Here is a 21,864-nt window from a genome sequence, read left to right on the forward strand (position 1 = left end):
TTTAAAGTTGTTAGTTTTCCTTCTTAAGATTCTCTTCTGAGTTCTTCCCCCTGGATCAGATATTCCAGTATTATCTACTTTTTTTCAGGTGTCACTCAGAATATTTATGATGCAATAAGCCACTGTTTCAATAGAGACTAAGAAGAAGGTATTAGAAAGTCATCCGTAACACTGCTTTTTACAAAACATCAAAAATGACTTGCTTGTGTTTGTATGAGTGTGTGTGTGTGTGTGTGTGTGTGTGTGTGTGTACAAAATGATGCATCTTTTGAAGAACAGAAAAATAACTGTGCAAGTCCCATTATTTAGGCAGAGGGGATGAAGTGAAAAGGGTTTGCAGTCAGGAGAGAATTATAGGTTTCGTAAAGAAAGAAAGGGAAACAATCCCAAAAGCTACAGATTTACTCAAGTTATTGAAATATCCCTTAGTGATTATTTTCTAAATTTGCTCTCAATCAGTTATCTTTTTTCTTTTGAAATATTAGAAGACAGTTTTGGAGAATTTGCTGCAAGCAAAATCATAGTTATAAAATAGTTTAAAACTGTGAAATGGTTTTAAATTTTAAAAATATAGGCTTTACAGACTTACCAAAGCTTAAATCAAAAGAGAATGATGCAACCATCATTTCTCACTGAAAATGTAGGGTGGGGTGCCACCATATGTTATCTCTATAATGGAACATAAGGGGTACAGTGGTATAATTAATAGCAAGCCATTTTTACTTTCAAAATTTCAAAAAAGAATATGTTGAAAATATATATTTTCTTACAAGAATTCAAAATATAATGCCAAAATAAATTTGACATTGAAAAATATAGCAACCTATCCATGTTATCCTACTTTAAGAAAATCAATATACAAAATTTTAGACTTGAAAATCAATATTACGGTTATCACAAACAGATTCTTTGCTTTTGTTTCCTTACTGAATTTTTAAAATTGTGAGCTCACCTCCTTCATTTACAATGATTCATTTTGTAACCAATTTTCTTCTGACATATGGTATCTATCCATTATACACCACTGAAAATATAGCATAGTTTCTATGAACTCTTTGAGCTTCATTAAATACAAGTATTAGTTGTTATACAGAATTTTCTGGTTTGTTCCTGTTTCCTATTGACATGCCTTCTACTTCCTCCAATAATAATGATGGTGATATCAATAATAGCCAATACTTACGTAATGCTCAGTATATTTCTCAGAACCTTATGTTTAATCCTCAGAACAGCCTTATGAGGTAGATATTGTCACCTCCTATCTTAGAGAGATGAAGTCAGTTGTCCATCTGGTAAGTAGGTGAGTGGCGCTTACGGGACTTGAAACTGGCCATCACCCCCAGAGTCCATGTCCCAAGTCACTCCCGTTGGTGAGGGCTCCATAGCGACAGCTAGATTGCCCTGGCTTGCTGTGACTGAGTCTTACAGAAATGAGCTCTCTGGCACTCAAAATCTGTTTTCTGCCTTTTGCTGAAAACTTCGGGAAAATCAGTGGATGTGGTGGAATTCCGAGTGCATTACTACAGCAATCTGAGCGGACTTTGTTGTGATCTTGTGTCCTACCTGGAGGATGCCTGGTACTGTGTCCAGGTAGTCAGTCTGCTGGTTAAGAAGCTGAAAATACATATTGGGGAGCCATGAGCCAACAGACGGTAACTCAGGCTATGGGAGGCACCCGGTCACCTTCATGTAAATTGCTACCATGATCTAAGCTTAATTATCTTAATAATAGTTAAAACTTGCTATTGTAAACATAAATATGCCCTGATATATAACAAATGAATGGTATGTATTACATGCCTTAAAATACAAGGTGATATTGTGGTAAGTACAATGGGGCTACACAAGAAAATTCATCATCTGGTTTTTACCCAAATTCATTTGTACAGGATATCTGTTCTTTATGCTTTGTTTCATACTTTAAATGCAATAAAGTGTTTACAAAGCATAAAGTACTTTACTCATTTTTCATGTTTTACTTCAGCTTTTCCATTTATTCTTTTTGCTCTCTAAACCACTTTTCACTGAAGATAAGTGTGCTGACATACGGCATAATTCTTCATTTTTTTCTGTTACTCAATTCTGCTCACAATTTTTGTATACTAAAAATCAGTTTTGTTTAGTTTATTCTTCATAATCACCTCAACATTTTTTTGTTATTGACTTAGTTCTGTTTTTAGGAACAGTTGGATCTAAAACAAAGAATTTAATTCAAATAAGATCTTCTTCCTTCCTTCCTTCCTTCCGTCCACAAATATTATTACTCCCATACTGAGTGCTGTGCTGTGAATACAAAGCTGCAGTCCCACATGAAGTGGGAACACAGTATGTTATGAAAACAGAGTGGGACAGGAGGCTGCACGGGGCTGGGTTTCTGAGACAGGATTTGAAGCATGGAGGTGTGCAGGAAGCCACGGCCGCACAGGGAGGCTGAGCAGAGAGAGAAGGTATAACGATGAAAGAGAGCTAGTGTGTATTTGAGAAATCCTGAGCGCATGAGGCAGTGGGCAATTCACTGTAGTGAGAAATGGCAGCAAGAGGCATAAGATAAGATTAGGAGGAATGATTGCTTCCAAAAGATGAAAGGCAGTGTGTACCATGTTTAATATTTAAATTATATTCTGAAGGTCTAAAAGTCCAGTAGAGATTTTTATGTAGAAGAGGAAAACTGTTTTGTGTTTTAACAAAATAACCTTGGGAACAATTGTAAGGATGAACTGCAGTTGAGTGGTGCTGGAAGGTGTGAATGGGTCTAGCCATAATGAGAACAGAATAAAATAGTTGTACTGTGGGTGGAAAGATGAGAAGAGTTTGAGAGATATTTTTAAGTAGAGTTGATAGGACTTTATAACTGATCAGGGTTGAGTAAGTAAGAGAGGTAGTTGAAAATAGCTCTCAGTTTTCCAGATTAAATGACTTGGTAGATGGTGCTGTCATTAACTATTGTGAGAGTCATAGGAAAAAGAGAATGTTGAGCACAAAGATAATTCAGGTTTAAAAATATTGAGATCGAACAGTGTTAAGGTATCCAGGTTAAGATATTAGGTAAAAAATGGTAATAAAACGCTGGAGGTGAGAAAAAGAACTTAAAGCCAGATTTGTAGACATGAGAACCACTGGCATTTTAGTCTGCTCAGGCCACTATGGCAAATGACCACAGACAGGGTAGTTTAAACAACAAACATTTATTTCTCAGAGTTCAGGGGACTAGGAGGTCCAAGATCAGGGTGCCAGCAGATTTGGTGTCTGGTAAGGGCCTTCTTCCTGCCTTTCAGAAGGCTGCCTTCTTGCTGTGTCTTCATGTGATAGAGAGCAGAGAGGAGAAAGAGGAAGCAAGTTCTTGGGTCTCTACCTGTAAAGCCCTAATCTCATCATGAGGGCTCTACCCTCAAGGCCTAATTACCTCCCAAAGGCTCACCTCAGATACGATCACACTGGGGTTGGGAGCTCAGCATATAAATTTTGGGAAGACACACACATTCCATTCATGACAATTGGCATGTAGGTGTTAACTGAAACCTCAGGCAATTGGCTGGCTTCTTGGGAAAGAGTGTGAATAAGATGATAGGACCAACAATTAGATCTTGAGGACAGCCAAAACTTCAAATGCAGAACAAGGAGAAGGAGCAATTGATATAAACTGAAAAGAAGCAGTCAAGGAGGTGAAAATTAAAGATTATTTTTTAAAATAAATGTTAAGATATAAGTATTAAATACCTTAGAAAAATGAAGTATGATAGAAAATTTTAAAGTACTCCTGTTTAGGGCGCCTGGGTGGCTCAGTTGGTTAAGCGACTGCCTTCGGCTCAGGTCATGATCCTGGAGTCCCGGGATCGAGTCCCGCATCGGGCTCCCTCCTCGGCAGGGAGTCTGCTTCTCCCTCTGACCCTCTTCCCTCTCATGTTCTCTCTCATTCTCTCTCTCGCAAATAAATAAATAAAATCTTTAAAAAAAAAAAAGTACTCCTGTTTAAGAAAACTCAAGAAAAGAACAACTGTTCATGATTAAATACTGAAGTCATTGACAGTAAAATTTGGCATAAGGCACATATGCCTGCTTTCATTTCTATTATTTAACATTGTTTTAGAGACTAATGCAATAAGACAAGAAAGTGCAGTGAATAAATAAATAATGAAAAGAAGATAAAATTATTTTGTTATATGACTATATTATTTAAAAACAAAAATAACCCCAAGATACTCAGTTAAATACTATTAGAAATACCAAATGAATTTGGTAAGATGGATGAATATAAAATAAATACACAAAATGAAAGCACTTTTCTTTATTTCAATGACCAGCTGGAAATGAAAACAGGGAAAAATCACAAAAATAAAAAAACTACATAGTTCCTAAGAAAAATATAGCAAAAAATTTCAGGACTTAAAAAAAAACTATAAAAATGTATTAAACATAAATATAATAGCATTTATATTAGTAGGGTTTTTTATTATATTAATATTCAAAACTCCATGGAGCCACAGATACTTTAACTATAGATTAAAGTTGAAGGATAGACCCAGAGAAAATATATTTGTAAACATTTGGCAAGCAAATAATGTCACCAACATAAAAATACCTTTTTCAAATTGAAAATAAAAAGGTAAATAGCACAAATAAAAATGGAGCAAAAATTTAGCCAAATAATAAATGTAAATTATTTTAAAGTTGGTATTTAGAAGTTGTTCTTCTATTAAAGAAGTGCATATTAAAAATACCAATAAGATACCATTTTCTGTCATTAATTCTACAAAATTTTTAAACATCCAGTTAATAGCCAATCTTAGCCATAGCTGGATTGATATTTACCTGGTAAGTTTAGGATGGCCATTGAAATGCTAACATTCCAGTTCATATATATTTGTGACCTTGAGCCCCTTCTTCATTCAGAACCCTATCCCATCCTTCTCTCTAGGCAGACTCTTCCAACTTCAAAATGCAGTAGTTAGAGGACAAATTCATGACACCTGATGTTCTTGAATGTCCCTGCCTTGCTTGTTAGATATTTGGAATATTATCCCTGAGAAAGAGTGTAGTAAACTAGGTATTGGCTTATAATATGGGTGGGGATACAAATTGCTAAAACTTTTTTGTAGACTTATGTGACTATGTCTATTATTTTTTTAACACTTTAGTCACTTTATTTTTTAATCTTATAAAAATAAAAGCACTCACATATAATGATATATGTATAAATATGTTTATAACAACATAGTTTAAATACCCAGACACTATACACTACATGAATGCCTACCAATTAAAAAATGACTGGGTGAATTATAGTATATTTATAGAGTGGAATATTTTATACCTATTTAAAGAATAGATTAGATGTATGTGTTGACCTGGAAAGATGTCCATAATGCACTGTTTTAAAATTAAAACAACCATGTGTAGAGTAATATGTACTTTTTTAAGAAAAATAAGTATGTCTCTCCGTTTCTCTCTGTCTGGCTCTCTCTTATGTACACACGCACACACAGGGTAGGTATACATCTATACATATGGTGTGCGGACGAAAGCACATGGGCAAATACATTCCCAAGTGTGGGAGGAATGGGTGCAAATAGATATACAGAATATTACATTTCTCTTCATACAACTGTATTTTTTATATTTATTGAATAAGCTTTTTATTTTTGCCCTTCCAAAAGAAAGAAGTAGGGAAAGAAAAGATCAAGAGAATGCCATTCTCTAGAGTTGAAGCAAAATGATGATTGTAGTTGAACATGACAAATTCAATGTAAGTTGTATTGTATGGTTTGGAAAAGAAAGCAATACAAATTTAGACTCACCAAATAATACCATGTTTCCTTCTATTGACCAAGTTCCTCCAGACCACTGACTTTTAACATTTTTAAGGGTGGAGAGCCCTTAGGAAAGTCAGATGAAACTCCTTTCCCAGTTAAAAGTGCATGAATTTTCAAATCCATCAATTGCATGTAACTGCTACGTTTTATGAGCCGCTGTTCTAATCTGATTTTTTTCATTAAATGGAATTGAAGATAAGTTTAAAACAAATATTCTTTGACTATGTCTTCTTTCCTCATTGTTTTTTTTTTCCATTCTTTTGATAATAACCAAACTTTAGCTTCACCTGATTTCTTAGGAAGAGTATGTTTATTTTGCTTTTAAATATTTAAAACTAATTCAACCCAGTTTTGCCAGTGCAAGATTCCTTTACTCTCCTGTTAAATTTTCCACTCCAACCAAACCAGACTATGACTAATTCCCCAAACACAGTCTAAATTCTGAGAGTTGATTTCTTTGATCATCTTTGCCTCTGCTTAAAATATCCCTCTTGCTGCCCATCCCCTGGCCATCTGATTGCTGTCTCCTGAAATCCTACCCATTCTTCTAGTCCAGGCTCCAAAGCCTCCTCTTTAACTAAATTTTCCTCCAGTCCCTCAGCTGGAATGACTCTTGCTATCTTTGTGATCCACAGCTCTTTGTTTTTATTTCCATCATATTTCTTAGCACATCTATATAACATTATGGTTAATTGTATAGATGTCTTATCCCATTTCCTGGCCTATTAGGTCCTTGAGAGCAGAACTCCTATCTTGCTCATTTTAAATCTGCTATAGCACTTAGCACAGGGCCTTGCAAATAGTAGGTCCCAATAAATGTCAAACTGAATTGATTTTGAGCTGACTTCAGTGGGAACCTGAAACAGAATGCCTTTTTTGGCTTTAGGTTTTTTAATGCAATTTTGCCTCTTCTCTACAAAGATGTCTCAGTCAATCTACACAAATAGCCCATAATTTTTATTTCTAGCTTTCAAACTGTATCCTACTTCAGGTGATTCTAGTGAATGATATCTATTTATTTTTATTTTTTAAAAGATTTTATTTATTTATTTGTCAGAGAGAGAGAGTACAGCAGGGGGAGTGGCAGAGGGAGAATTAGGCTCCCCTCTGAGGAAGGAGCCCAATGAAGGACTTGATCCCAGGACTCTGGGATCATGATCTGAGCCAAAGACAGACACTTAACTGACTGAGCCCCCCAGGCATCCAAGTGATATCTATTTATAAAAGAAGAGTGAATATTATTTTTTCCTATTTTATTTATTTATTTGATAGTCCTTTTTTAAATAGTGCAAATAAATTTAAATTACTTTTAAGTTTGATGTAATTTCATCTCTTAAACATTTGGAATTTTAATATAATTTTATAATTTACATGAATTTTTTTAGTTTTACTTTAAGTGAGTAGTCATTTTTTGGTGTATTCTCTTTGGATAAATAATGTGCATGGCAAAGAATACTAAAGATAGCTTAATGCAACTTTAATGTCACTTATATACTTCCTACCTATTTAACAGTAATTAGAAAGTTTACTTAAATAATATAAATTAACAGGTACTAAAGTCGCCCCCTACCCACCCAGAGCTTTAAAAATCTAATATTGGCAAATAATATTCAGACCAGAAAAATAAAACTTAAAAAATTATCAGAAAATAAGAAACTGCCAAAAATTTATATTTAGAAAGAATAAAATTCTGAGAGTTTTAGAAACCTATATAATTTAATTGTGGCATTTAATAGATTAATAGATGGTCAATACAGTAACTTCTTTCATTCAGCAAATTCATAATGTTAAGAAAATTTAAGGTCTTGGGCACCTGGGTGGCTCAATCGTTAAGCGTCTGCCATTGGCTCAGGTCATGATCCCAGGGTCCTGGGATCCAGTCCCACGTCAGGCTCTCTGCTCAGCAAGGAGTCTGCTTCTCCCTCTCCCTCTCCCTCTCCCTTGGCTGCAGCTCCCCCTGCTTGTGCTCCCTCTGTCAAATAAATGAATAAAATCTTAAAAAAAAAATAGGAAATTCAAGGTCTTTTCAATACTAGCTCTCATCAAAGTTATGTGAAACACACACACATATTTCCAGTGTGTGGCATAACTTTAATAATATTGAATACATAGTTCATCTCATTAGGCCCCAAACACGTCTATGCCTATATTATCCAATTTCCCATTGTTTTACCTATCCCTAAAAAATAAACAGTGGAACATTTTCATTCCTCTGGCTCTTCAGCAAGGCATTTGAGATCTAATTGCTTTCTTGCCTTACATTAAGATAATATTTCAATTGGATACTGTCATGATGTTTTTCTATCAGGATCAAATAAAACAGGTTCAGACATAGATCATAAATATGGCAGAATGAAGGGAAAATAATAATACCCTGGTTATATACATTTGTTTGTTTGTTTGTTTAGAGTCTCCAAACATATTTATACATTCTTTTTTTTTCATTTTAGAAACATCCTATGGAATAACAACAGGGAAATATTGTTTTATCTATTCAGCCTACAGATAGAAAACTAAATGCAAAAAAAAATGTTCTTAGATCACTTAAGATCTGATTTTGTCAGGTTTGCATCAGTTAAACTAAATATAGCTTTATAAGCATTGCTAAGCATCAACTGTATGGTGGACACTAAGCCTGATATAAATAGTAGCAATATATGGTTCTGCCTTTACAAAGCTCATTATGCATTATTTATATTATTTATTATATAGTATAATAAATCATACTACAAAAAAGAATATACTATGGCAATTGCTACAATAGGAGTACAAGTAAAGTATCATGAGGATAGAAAGCATGAAGGGGGAACAATTATTTTTAGACTGAGAAAGAATTTAGGATAAATTTCACTAAGGAGATGCATTGGCTTGGAAGCAGAGATTTAACTGAATAGAGAAGAGAAGGGATCACTACCAAAAAATGAAACACTTAGGTATAAATCTAACAGAATATGTACAAGATCTATATGAGGAAAACTACAAAACTCTGATGAATAAAATCAAAGAAGCACTACATAAATAGAGGGATATTCCATGTGCATGGATAGCAAAACTCAATGTTGTCAAGATATCAGTTCTTCCTAACTTGATCTATAGCTGCAGTACAATCCCCAATCTAAATCCTAGCAAGTTATTTTATGGATGCAACAAACTGATTCTAAAGTTTATATAGACCCAGAATAGCCAATACCGTATTGGAGGAGAGAGTTGGAGGATTGACACTACCCAATGTCAAGACTTACTATAGTAAGCTGTAGTAATCCAGACAGTGTGAAAAGAACAGACAAATGGATCAGTGGAACAGAACACAGAGCCCAGAAATAGACCCCATAATATACTATCAAGTGATCTTTGACAAAGGAGCAAAGGCAACACTGTGGAAGCAAAAAGAGTCCCTTTAACACAGGGTGCTGGAACAAATGGACAACCACATGCAAAAAAAAAATGAATCTAGACACAGACTTTACACTCTGTCCAAAAACTAACTCAGAATGGATCATAAGCCTACATGTAAAATACAAGAGTATAAAACTCTTACAAGATAGTATAGAAGGAAACCTAGATGACTTTGGCAATGGTGATAACTTTTTAGATATAACACCAAAGATATAATCCATGAAAGAAATAATTGATAAGCTGTACTTCATTAAAATTTAAAACTTCTACTCTGCAAACGATAATAACAAGATCATGAGGAGATAAGCCACAGACTGGGAGAAAGTATTTGCAAAAGACACATCTGATGAAGGGCCACTATCTAAAATATATAAGAACTCTTAAAACTCAACAATAAGATAATAATAAAGCACTCAATTAAAGAATGGGCCAAAGTTCTTAATAGACATCTCAGTCAAGAAGATATACAGATGGTAAATAAGGATATGAAAAGTTTCTCCACATCCTATGTCATCAGGGAAATGCAGATTGAAACAACAGTGAGATAGCACCACACACCTATTAGAATGGCCAAAATGCAAAACACTGACAACACCAAATGCTGGCAAGGATATGGAGCAATAGGAACTCTCATTCATTGCTGGTGGTACAAGATGGTACAACCACATTGGAAGACAGCTTGGCAGTTTCTTACACAACTAAATATACTCTAACCATATGATCCAGTAATCCGAGTCCTTAGTATGTAAAGGACTTGAAATTTACATCCATACAAAAACCTGCATGTGGATGTTTATAGCAGTTTTATTTATAATTACCAAACTTGGAAGCAACCAAGATGTCCTTCAGGAGGTAAAATGGATAAATAAGCTGTAATAAATTCAGACAATGAAATATTATTTAGTACTAAAAAGAAATGAACTATCAAGAAGACATGGATGAAACTTAAATGTATATTACTAAAGCCAGTCTGAAAAGGCTACATACTATATGATTCTAACTACATGGCATTCTGGAAAATCAAAACTATGAAGACAGTAAAGGATCAGTGGTTGCTCAGGGGTGGGTGGGTGCGGTGGGATGAACAGACAGAGCACAGATGATTTTTAGGGCAATGAAAATACATGATTCTGTAATGATGACTAGATGTCATTATGCATTTGTCCAAATCCATAGAATGTATAGCAACAAGAGTGCACCATAATGTAAACTATGGTCTTTGGGTGGTTATGATATGTCAGTGTAGGTTCATCAAGTGTAGGAAATGTACCCTCTAATGAGATATGTTGATAACGGGGAAGGCTGGGCATGTGTGGGGGTAGGGGAGATATGAGAAATCTTTGCGCCTGCCTCTCAATTTTGTGACGAACCTAAACCTGCTGTTTAGAAAAATAAGGTTTTCAAAGGGAAAAAGGGAGGGGGAGGTCAGTCTAGATAGAGCAGAGATAGTAGCAAAGTTAAAGAAGTATATTTGAAGAATAAAGAATAGTTCCACACAGTTGGAAGCTAGGATGCTGAGTTGGAAGATGTAAGCAGTGAAGCTGGGCGCACAGATGGATCTGTACTTGGAAGGTTTTAAAGATTATGTATGTATGTATGTATGTATGTATTTATGTATTTATTTGACAGAGAGAGACACAGCGAGAGAGGGAACACAAGCAGGGGGAGTGGGAGAGGGAGAAGCAGGCCTCCCACAGAGCAGAGAGCCCAACGTGGGGCTCAATCCCAGGACCCCAGGATCATGACCTGAGCCGAAGACAGACGCTTAACGACTGAGCCACCGAGGCGCCCCTGCACTTGGAAGGTTTTATAATGGCTAGTGAGGAGTTTAGATTTCATTTCCAGGGTATGAGTGACCAGATACTTAGTTGTTCTGGGAAGGGAAATGAACTGATCAGCTATTTTTTACAGAAGATATATATAGCTATGACACAGAAAATAGATAGAAATAGGTAATCTTCAAAATGTTTATAGACTTTGATGCAGTAATCACATTTATCCAAGGGAAACAAATGAATCTACTGATAAAGTTTTAAGGATGATAGTCATTAAAATGCTGAATTGTTAGGGAAATCACTAAATAAACTGTGGCACATTCACTTAATGGAATATTAGGAAAACATAAACTTAAAAGTTTACAAATAGTTTTTGATAATACTAGAAAATTATCAGGCTATAATGAAAAAAAACTTAGAAAAGTATGAGTATTGTTTGATCATGGCTAATTTCACAAAATTATGTGTGGGAAAAATCCTAGAAGGAGATAAACCAAAATAGTATAAGTGGAAGCTCCCAAGAGTTGAGACTATTGGTAGTTTCTTTTTACATTACAGTGTCTAGTACATTTCTCTAAACGTGGTTTAGTTATGCAATGAAAAAATCAATAAACTTTTTAAAAGCCCCATCGAGAATAGCCAAGTCCTTGAACCCAAAGGTGACAGCATGAAAGCAGAGGGAGAGACACTCAGATTCCAGGCAGGACATCGTTCTCATGGATGTGGATGATAAGAAAGATCTGGAGCAAAGTTGACACTTCCGCCCTGACCCCTAAGTGAGTCAGATGGTGATGTTTTCAGTCACACAGCAAATGAAGGAGAGGCAGGGTAGGAGGTTTCACAGTGAACATGTTTATTTGGAGGGATCCTTAGGTTATCCAGCAGATGCATTCTCGTGGTGGTTGGAGATGAAAGCATTCAGTGCTGACAAAGATAAAGTAAATTACCTCTTTCTTGTCCCAGGATGGAGATGATGAAAAGTGATTTGGTAATATGTTCATGTCCCTTCAAACCAAATATAGAAAATTCATTATGCACTTTGATCCAAAATAGACACGAAAAATCATTATTTACAAAGATGTTCATTGCAGGATGTAGCTTATAACCAAGAGAAAACAGAAAAAGAGGAAAACAAAACACCCCCCCCCCAAAGTAGGGGAAAGTCAAATAAGTCATGATGAATCCATTCAATGCAATATTGTGTAGCAATTAAAAACAATGTGTTAACAAAATATATTAACGAAAGAAAATACTTATGTCATTTTGTTAAAAATCATGCATTAAAATTATATACGCAGGAGGGCTTTGACCTTGTAAAATGTTATATAAATAAGACTAGACTAATCACATATCGAAGTATTAACAGTGTCTCAACTCTTGGTGGTAGTTTTACAGATCCTACTCCCTTTTAACTTTTCTTTATTTTTCAGTTCTTTTCTACCAAGAACACACATTACTTTTATAACTAGAAGTTAAAAAGAAAGAAAATTAAAGGGAAAGAATGTTTCCAGAGATCAAGGCTAAATGTGGGTTTGAGAATCATCCACATATAAGTAATAGTAGAAGTCACCAGTAATCCTTAAACTCGAGACAGATTATGTTGTCTCTCTTAATAACTTCTTAGTACATAGATTTTATATAATAAACTGAAACATTCTAATGATCCAGTCATATGTTTATCAAAAGTCAATTAGAGCCTTAGGCCTTTGTCATTTTGGAATGTTCAATAGAATGAACATGGTTTTTAAAATTGATTTGATAAAGATAAAACTTGACATTAGTGTACAGTAATTCATTTTCTTACTCTTCTTCAGAAAATATGTCATGCTCAATTTTAATTTCAAGAAAATATAGAGCAAATCTACATAAAGCAAAAATAGTTTGTTTGCCCTAAGATATGTTTTGCTCACTATAATTGGGTTGTCAGAATGCGTCTGACATATGCTAATGAAACAGAGAAAGCCAAAATATAGTTAATTTGGTTACGTTAGTCCTTTTCATACTCAAACCAGCAACATTTATATAGCTCCTACTCAGATGCTGGGAATTAAAAAGTACAAAACCACATCACCCTGGCACTTAGGCAGCAGATGAAAACCACCGGTGGGGCGCCTGGGTGGCTCAGTCATTAAGCATCTGCCTTCGGCTCGGGTCATGACCCCGGAGTCCTGGGATCCAGCCCCACATTGGGCTCCCTGCTCAGCGGGAAGCCTGCTTTTCCCCTCTCCCACTCCTCCTGCTTGTGTTCCCTCTCGCTGTGCCTGTCTCTGTCAAATAAATAAATAAAATCGTTAAAAAAAAAAAAAAAAGAAAACCCCACAGGCAGAAGGCAGTGAATCATTCGTTCCAGTGATTAGTAGAATAACCTTGGAAATTTGAGGACTGTAGTGTCGGTGTGAATGCATATGTTCACGATAGGCTTCCTGGAGTAGGTGACAATCTGGCATGGATCTTGAAAGCATGACAATAGTAAAGAAAAGAAAACTTTAGATAAACTCTTTTAGATATTGTCACAATGTTCTTCAAAGTGGTCATTTCAGTTTACATCTGAATCAGGCAGGAATAAGAGTCTCCATTTTGCCTCATGCTGGCCAAAATGTGACACTGTCAGACTCTTAAAGAATTTTTATTTATTTGTTTTGAGAGAGAGAAAGAGAATGAGTGGGGGGAGGGGCAGAGGGAGAGAGAGAGAGAGAGAATCTGGAGCAAACTCCATGATGAGCTCAGAGCCCCATGCAGGACTCAATGTGTGGCTCCATCCAACGCCCCTGAGATCGTGACTTGAGCTGAAATCAAGAGTCAGATGCTTAACCAACTGAGCCACCTAGGTACCCTGACCTTGTCAGACTTTCAATCTACATTTGTCATGTTGGGCATCTTTTCTTATGTTTATTTAGCAATGTATGTTTTCTCTTCTATGAATTGCCTGTTGATATTCTCTACCCAATTTCTGTAGAGTTGTTTGTCATTTTCTTATTGATTTAAAGCAGTTCTCTATGTATCCCAGATGCTAGTTCCTTGCCAGGAGAGACTTTTCTCCTTTTCTCTTTCTTCTTGTAACCAGACTGCCTGAATCCCATACTCACTAACAGTATGTTCTTAAAGTAATTATTTAACCTCTCTGGGCTTTCATTTTCTCAGCAGTAAAATTGGCATAGTAACATACCTAGCTGATAGGGTTGTTGTGAAGATTAAATGAGCTAATATGGGAAGAACTTGGAAGTATGATCCAAGGTTGTAGTAAGTGCTAATTAAATGTGGGCTGTGGTAGTTACAGTCATTATTGTTCTCTCTCACAAAGGTAGATTGTTTCTAATTGGCCATTTCACTAAGGGTGTGGTCTGTTGGGAGTCCAGGCTTCAAGCAGGAGTCCCTGCCCCCACTTGGTGTGGACTCAAGGACTTGTCTTCTGTCTTTGTGCTATCCATAACTTAGACTCAGGTTCCCAGAGTGGGAATGTCCTCTGTAGGAATATGTTCTGACCATCATAGGGCTTGCCTTTCTTTGATTCTCCATTATCCTTACTTTCTTAAAGGTTGAATATGAACAGACAGTTACATTTTTTGCAAAATTCCTATTTTAAAAAATTAAGATAGGTGTAAAATTAGGTTGTGTACTGGAGCTTTTTCTTGTTTCTTGAGGTAGGCCTGTCTAAAAAGGGGAATTATAGGCCAATATCCCTGATGAACATAGATGCAAAAATTCTCAACAAGATACTTGCAAATCAAATCCAACAGTACATTAAAAGAATTATTCACCACGATCAAGCAGGATTTGTTCTTGGACTGCAAGGGTGGTTCAATATTTGTAAATCAATCAGTGTGATACACTACATAAATAAAAGAAAGGATAAGAGCCATATGATCCTCTCAATAGATGCAGAAAAAGTATTTGACAAAGCACAGCATCCATTCTTGATAAAAACCCTCAACAAAGTAGGGATAGAGGGAACATACCTCAACATCATAAATAGGCCATATATGAAAGACCCACAGCTAATATCATCCTCCACGTGGAATAACTGAGAGCTTTTCCTCTAGGGGGGTCAGGACCAAGACAGGGATAGCCACTTTCACCACTGTTATTTAACATAGTACTAAAAGTCCTAGTTTCAGCAATCAAACAACAAAAGGAAATCAAAGGCATCCAGAGAGGCAAGGCAGAAGTTAGACTTTCACTCTTCACAGATGATATGATACTCTATGCAGAAAATCCAAAAGACTCCACCAAAAAATTGCCAGAATTGATGCACGAATTCAGTAAAGTCGCAGGATACAAAATCAATGTACAGAAATCTGTTGCATTTGTATACACCAATGATGAAGCAGCAGAAAGAGAAATCAAGGAATCGATCCCATTTGCAATTGCACCAAAACCTGTAAGATAGCTAGGCATAACCCTAACCAAAGAGGTAAAAGATCTGTATGCTGAAACTACAGAACACTTATGAAAGAAATTGAAGCTAACACAAAGAAATGGAAAAAACATTTAATCGTCATGGATTGCAAGAACAAATATTGTTAAAATGTTCATACTACCCAAACCAATCTGTACATTCAATGCAACCCCTATCAAAACATACCACCAGCATTTTTCACAGAGCTAGAAGAAACAATCCTAAAATTTGTATGGAACCACAAAAGACCCTGAATAACCAAAGCAATCTTGGAAAAAGAGAAGCAAGGAGGCTCATAATTCTGGACTTCAAGCTGTATTACAAAGCTGTAGTGATCAAGACGGTATGGTACTGGCACAAAAACAGACACATAGATCAATTGAACAGAACAGAGAGCCCAGAAATGGACCCACAACTATATGGTCAACTAATCTTCAACAAAGCAGAAAAGAATATCCAATAGAAAAAAGATAGTCTCTTCAACAAATGGTGTTGGGAAAACTGGACAGCAATATGCAGAAGAATGAAACGACCACTTTTTTATGCTATGCACAAAAATAAATTCAAAATGGATGAAAGACCTAAATGTGAGACAGGAAACCATCAAAGTCCTAGAGGAGAACACAGGCAGCAATCTTTTTGACATTGGCCATAGCAACTTCTTACCAAACATGTCTCCACAGGCAAGGGAAACAAGCAAAAATGAACTATAGGGACTTCATCAAGATAAAAATCTTCTGCACTGTGAAGGAAACAATAAACAAAACTAAAAAGGAGCCTACAAAATGGAAAAAGATATTTGCAAATGACATATCTTATAAAGAGTTCATGTCCAAAATCTATAAAGAACTTATCAAACTCAACACCTGAAAAACAAATAATCCAGTTAAGAAATGGGCAAAAAACATGAATAGACATTTTTCCAAAGAAGACATACAAATGGCTAACAGACACATGAAAAGATGCTCAACATCACTCATCATCAGGGAAACACAAATCAAAACTACAATGAGATATGATCCTCATACATGTCAGAATGGCTGAAATTAACAACCCAGGAAACAACAGATGTTGGTGAGGATGAGGAGAAAGGGGAACCTTCTTACACTGTTGGTAGGAGTGCAAACTGGTGCAGCCACTCTGGAAAACAGTGTGGAGGTTTCTCAGAAAGTTCAAAATAGAACTACCCTATGACCCAGCAACTGTACTATTAGGTATTTATCCAAAGGATACAAAAATTCTGATTTGAAGGGACACATACACCCTGATGTTCATAGCAGCATTATTAACAATAGCGAAATTATGGAAAGAGCCTAAATGTTGATCCATTGATGAATGAATAAAGAAGATAGATAGATAGATAGATAGATATAGTGGAATATTACTCAGCCATTAAAAAGAATGAAATCTTGCCATTTGCAACAACGTGAATGGAGTTAGAGTGTATTATGCTAAGCGATAAAGATAGTGAAAGACAAATGCCATACGATTTTATTCATATGTGGAATTAGGAAACAAAACAGATGATCATAGAGGAAAGGAAAAAAAAAGAGGGGGGCATAGCATAAGAGACTCCTAACTATGGAGAACAAACTGAGGGTTGCTGGAGGGGAGGTAGATGGGGTGATGGGTTAAATGTCTGATGGGTATTAAGGAGGGCACTTGTTGTGATGAGCACTGGGTATTATGAATCACTAAATTCTACTCCTGAAACTAATATTACACTATATATACTAACTAAAATTCAAATAAAAACTTGAAACATTAAAAAAATTAAGATAGAAATTATTTCTAAAATATTCCACATGTCATATTGATGGATGTAGAAGGTTTGTCCATTTTTCTCTTGTAGTGTGGCATTTCTTTTCCTTATTTATAAGAATTCACTGTGTATTGAGTATATGAAATATTTTTCTCTCATATTGCAGATATTCTTTTTAAATATAGCAACATTTAATAGTAATGTGAAGCAATCTTTGTGATTTCTGCTTCTGGAGGCATGCTTAGGAATGTCTCTCTCACTCCAAGATAACATAAAAGTCATTTATATTATTTCAGTTTTCTTCCTATACATTTATGAGACTAAATATCATTTAGAATAAATGTTGACATGGGAAGTCAATCAGGAATCTCCTCCAAAATGTTTAACTAGGTGGTGCAACCCGTCTTGTTGAGTAATTGTTACTTAATAAACACAGATCTAGATCGGTTGCCAACTGCACTTTGCATTCCTTATGTGGGGCACTGCCAACCGTAAGAAGCACCAGTCTGCTCTTTCCCACACCCAAAGAGTAAAGAATTCACATGGTTTCCTACTGAGCAGGGATTCATACTGGCAGAAAGAATAGGGGAAAATATGGCATTTTTAATTACTTGTGTGATCAGCGCAAAACCACTTTGACCTGAATTATCCAATATTTGGGGTGAGGGAAGGATTATCCTGGAACTGTCTGGAAATAAATATAAGTAAGAGGATATCATGAGATTACTGGAGGCCCATTCTGTTTGGTAGGAAGCAGTCAAGGTGTCATTCACCTCTCATCAGAACTGATATGTCTCTGAATGCAGATCCCAGCGGGGCACTCATGAGCTTAGCATCAGATGATTTATGGAACCTACCTTCATTAATTCAGCAGTTACTTTTGAGCACCTGTATGTGTGCAGTACTGTAAGGCTCTCAAGCTGTTTATTGGACTGAGGATTAGGTATTGTAATTGAAACCTGTATTAGACAAATGTTTGCCAAAGTCCAAACTCATAGTGGAAGCTCAATAAAAGATTGGGAATTCACTGACCACCTACGTCTTTAGACACTCAACAAACTTAATTTGGATTAAACACAATGAAAATTCAAAAATAAAGTTGGCTTGGGCTTCTATATATTTACTTAACATTTTAGGAACACACAAAATTTCTTTTCTTAAAGAGGATTAGCATTCTATAAGGTATAACATTTTAATTACAAAGATTGTGTTTATTTTATTTTTTAGAGAGAGAGAGAGAGAGAGCATGTTGGGAGGGGGGGCAAGGTAGGGAAAGAGAGAGAGAGAGAGAGACTCTCAAGTAGGCTCCATGCCCAGCACAGACCCTGACATGGGGCTTGATTTCACAGTCTTGAGATCATGACCTGAACCGAAATCAAGAGTTAGACACTCAGCCGACTCAGCCACCCAGACGCCCCAAAGATTGTGTTTATATATGAAGTCTCCTGTTCCCATGCAATGTTTAATCCACTAACCATGACAAATTTTCTCCTGAGCTTTACTTTAACCTAAGTTTTTCTGAGTAGAATATAATTAATCCTGGTGATCTATGGCCTGCCCTGGTATTTTGCAGTCTTTAGCATGAAATCTTTCATTTAGAATACTACATGTGGACATGCAAATCTGCAGTTTTACTTAGGAACATGAATTATGAAATGTAATTATAAACACAAATGCCTATTAATTTTACAACTTATAATTGTACTAGAAACCTCCAGATGGATATACTTGTAACATCCTTTGGTTGAATTCATTTAAATGGATTGTAAAAGAGTAAGCTGTAAGCTGAATTCTATTTAGATTAGTCTCATCATTAAGATCCTTGTATTGGGTTACAAATCTGAGATAGCAGTGAACCGAATAATGTTAGTCCAGGCCACCCCTGCTAGATTTGTTTTTCTTCTTCCATTGCAGACCTGGCAGTCTCTTAATGGGATCAGCTGCATCTGTCAATGGGTGATACCCAGTCAACCTGTTGGTCCCCGCGTGGGTCCTTGGAAGGCCTTGGCCTCACCTTGGCCTCTGCCCTTTCTGTTTTTGTGACCAGTAAAGGCTTTACCAGAAGTCATCCTTTGAGGGTGCTGATGGAAGCCACTTCCCACTGGTCTTCCCCACACCGTGCCAGTCCACAGAACTCCCTTAAGGAGCAGAAGTGCGCACTCCAACCCAAGAGGGCACATGGGCCTCCTTACTTAGTAATATTTGGAGTCTTTGACGTTAAGTTAATCTGGATTTAAACTGCAGCTTTGGCTTTTCTCAGTGTGTGTCCCTGGCTGTATATCTTGACTTTTCTTCATCTCACTGCCTTCATCCGGTAAATAAGGACACTGCAGGTTGTTCTGAGGAATATGTATATCATACATAAGCGAGCCTCTGGCAGAGCAGGAACTCAGCAAATGGTAATTCACATTATTCTTATTTCATATCCCTGTTCATTTATTTTTTTCCAAGAGTTTCCATTGTCCATACTATGCCCCAGGAGCTATGCTAGATACTGAGGCTACAACCATGAATATCATAGTGCCTCCCCTCAGAAGCTTACAGTTTAGTGAGGAAAGAGACACATATTAAATCACCTACTGTTCAGTGAGATTTAGTGCTGAGATTGGGGTTTCTAAAATACATGGGAGGGCTCCTATAACCCAGCTTTAGGAGCTGCTGGCAAGTGCTTGAGACGCCGATGGTCCCAATTTCTGGAGGAGAGGCAAGGATTTGGCATAAGGAGGAGGAGAGCCTTCTCAGCAGAGGTGGTGGCCTATGGAGGGGCCCTGGCGAGGGATCGGAGATTTGTGGGCTCTGCAAAGACCTCAGTGTGACCCAAGAGCTGAGTTCACTAGATCCTGCAGTGCAGGCTGAACTTTTAAAGAAATGGGTAGTCACTGTTCAGGAACTGATTTTATGCATTTCGAAAGATTTAATGAAATTGAACAAGGAAGAAATGGGTCTCCATGAAGTGAATAACGAACAATACAGCAATTCTCCAAAGAGAAGGGGGTGGAGCTGGGAAGTCTGGAAGGTAGAATTCAAAAAGCCCTGTTTTCTCCACAATGCTTGCAGTTTTAAATATTTGCACGTTCCCCAGACCTAGCCATGATAATACAGCATGAGAACTAAGCCAAACCAAGACTTTTTTTAATGAGGTGGGAGTGACAACCAATAAATAGAAAGCAGAACTAACAGGTTTAAAAGCCATCAGACCAAATCAAAGAGAAGAAAAGGAGAGGAAAATGGTCATCTGTGGATAACTTCTGATACAAATCACTCTCTATTTTATAAACTGGAAATGAGCAGTTTTCTCAAGGACATGATACCCTTTCTTATTCCTAAGACACAATGACTACTTTAAGAAATTATCTCTGCTGCATTTGATTTTTGGTGGAATTTGAATTGGTTATTTGGTCTTATTTGTGGGTTTTGGGGCTTGATCAACAGATACTTATTCACACAAGAGAATATAGCAAAGTTACACTGATAAAATTTTGTTGATAACTTTTATACCAGGTGATTAAATTCTGGCCTAATGTGCCAAGACAGGACCTCATAATATACATTATGGCATTTGTCTAGTCCAAGAAAACTCACTCATCCAAGAAGTCCACTGATAGATACTCATTTAATATAATTACCCTATTATGCATAAAATTATGTGTTTAAAGAGAGTTAGGCAACCTGCTTTAATCACTGCAGTAAGTTGTAAATGAAATGAAAATATCCTGGCTGTGATCTTAAAAGCATTCTGTACCCTATCTGCTATCACCAGAATGACATCAAAATATTGCAATCATTTATTTGGAAGTAAGAAATCTTAAGAAATTTTAATTAAAAAATCATGTAGGTTGATCCATATTACACATTATAGACCCATCTAGATGACAACAAATTAATGCTTGTGGAATGTGTTATATACAATCATGGTGGTTTGGGAGCTACTTCTGCTTGTTGCTAGTTAAGATTTTCCATGGAAAAGTTTCTCGACTGACCGGCAGTAAGATTCACTAGTTTGTCTTTGACCCCTCCCTACATCTGACCCTTAAGAAGTTCTCTGATGTCACGTACGCACATACGGAGTGAAACAGAGGGAGGTAAAGAAAAATTATTTGAGCCAAACAACAGAATGATTTTTGAAAATGTCTTTTTCAGGTTAAAAAAAAAGGAGAGAGAGAGAGAGAGAGAGAGAAGAGAAATATAGAGAGCAGCAACTATATTTTAATTATCTTGGTATTGTCCACAGTGACTTGATGATAGTAGATGCTCGAAAAATAGCCATTGGATAGGTGAATAAATGGATGAAAGAAATGTCTTCCCATTTTATAAAACAGTTTGGTTGAGTATTTGGGGGAAATTCTGTTTGTTGACAAATAAATAGAGAAGAATATTTCTATAGACAATCAAGAGACTATAAGTGGATATTTATTCTTTTGCAGAAGCTTTTTTCTTGTCATCAAACTCTATTTGATTTAATTAGGTAGGCAGTGAGTATCAAGTAGTGCAGAAATTTGGCTCCTCTGTAATGAGAAGTCATAACCTGGAGGTCTGACAGCTGGATCCAGTGCTTAGATGTGCTTGATAAGCCTGAGTAATTGTTGTTTTTTTTTTTTTTTTGTGAGACATTCATTTACAAATGGAGAATTTTCATGTCCAAATCTCTGGCTTCTCTTGAGTACTGCAAGGTCTGACAATACTGAGCGTTATGTTCTTGTGTGTCAGTAAATGTCTGGAATCAAG

The 21,864-nt window shown here is 36.3% G+C and overlaps 1 protein-coding gene and 1 long non-coding RNA gene across 7 annotated transcripts in view; one reads left to right on the plus strand and one right to left on the minus strand.

Moving 5' to 3' along the window:
* Positions 1–21,864, plus strand: part of PACRG (parkin coregulated) — a 582,662-nt gene that overhangs the window by 209,457 nt on the left and 351,341 nt on the right. The window lies entirely within an intron of this gene.
* LOC141372933 (uncharacterized) lies at positions 12–1,313 on the minus strand. The gene is made up of 3 exons (XR_012378462.1): positions 1,184–1,313; positions 590–669; positions 12–122 (listed from the first exon to the last, which is right to left on the minus strand). It is a non-coding gene; the product is annotated as an uncharacterized lncRNA (long non-coding RNA).

Source organism: Callorhinus ursinus, unplaced genomic scaffold (assembly GCF_003265705.2).
Source record: "Callorhinus ursinus isolate GAN/ISIS: 27379988/994484 unplaced genomic scaffold, GSC_fseal_2.0 scaffold6, whole genome shotgun sequence".
NCBI classification, from domain to species: Eukaryota; Metazoa; Chordata; class Mammalia; order Carnivora; family Otariidae; genus Callorhinus; species Callorhinus ursinus.